Below are 1,376 nucleotides of genomic sequence, written 5' to 3'. Positions count from 1 at the left end.
ATACTTCCCCGGCTCCAATTACTTGTCGTGGTTTAAAGTATTTTGTAAAGGAGATAGTATTGGGGTGCTTGACATTTGTTTTGCAAATGCATTATTGTGGACCTTCCTGCGTATGTAGGCTTGCTTTTCCCCCCCTTTTCTTTTCTTATCTAAACAAACACCATTTCAAATGTATTTTTGAGGCCCAAGTCAGCGGGCCATGTTGTGTTTGCTGCGACTGGAAAGAGAGGGACAGCCTGCAATGCATTGCCGCAAAAGCGCGAGTCCAGCTTAATCTCTTGTGTGCAGGCATTTGTTGTAAGCAATCCCCTCCACCAACACCAATACATGCCCGATAACTAGATTAGGAAAAGGATAGGCGGCGTTCGTTAAGAATTATAAATAAAGCCACAGATGGGATGATTGTGCGTTGACATGCGCTTGGAATGATCGGCCATGTTCACGGAGGAACGGATGCTGTGACTTTCGAGAGAATGAAAGATAAATGAAATGAGCATATCCCAACAGAAATGCCGCCGTAGCTTAGCTAGTCCAGATCCATTGAGGACGCATGGAGTAGGATGCCGGCGAGAGACGCACCGCGCCGTCCGCACTAGCTACGACCTACAGCTAGCTTGCGTAACGTAACGGCGAGGCTGGGGAGCCGGAGCTGGAAACCGTTACGGACGCTAGGCCCCACCTCACCTGCGCCGCTCTCCTCTCCGTGATCGAGGGAAGGAAGCCGTTGGAGGAAAGGAAAGAAAAGAAAAGGAAAGGAAAGGAGGAGGAAACCGCGTGATGGAAAGGAAAGGAGAGTAGCTCGCTTGCGTTGGCATCTGCTCGCTGGCCGCTGCGCTGTCGCCGGGCCCGGGCCCGCCCGCGATTCACTTCGCTTCGCTTGCTGGTTTATTTTCCCTTGGTGTACGTGCGGGCGCGCTCGTGTACGGCTCTGCATGCCCCGCCCCATCGCTGTCGCGGCTCCGGCCGGGGCCCCGCCGTCGACTGGCAGCGGGGCTGCGGGTGGGCCGCCGTGCATGGCGCACCACACACACGGTGGCCTGGCCTCTGCATGCAGTACGCTGTGTTTGTGTGGAGTGCGCGCGGTGAGCAGGCTACGGACTACGGAGGATCTGCGTGGCGGTGAAGCGCCACCGTCTCCAAGATCTGACGCGGGGGGCCGGCGCGCAGCATGTCAGCGTCAACGTAGCGAGCAGCTGCTGCGTTACACATGGCCTAGTTAATCATGGTTCGACTTGTGTTGCTAGGGTAACGTGGGAGCGAGTAGAGTGAGCCCTCGCTGTCTGTCTGTCCCGGCCGGCATCTCGCGAGCACTGCCCCGGTCCCTCCCTTGCTAGGACCTTTGGGGTGCACAGCAATCAATGGGGAGGGAGGAAGGA

The sequence above is a fragment of the Triticum aestivum genome, chromosome 3D, assembly GCF_018294505.1.
Source record: "Triticum aestivum cultivar Chinese Spring chromosome 3D, IWGSC CS RefSeq v2.1, whole genome shotgun sequence".
NCBI classification, from domain to species: domain Eukaryota; kingdom Viridiplantae; phylum Streptophyta; class Magnoliopsida; order Poales; family Poaceae; genus Triticum; species Triticum aestivum.
The sequence above is the reverse complement of the archived record's forward strand: the minus strand, read 5'-3'. Positions refer to the sequence as shown.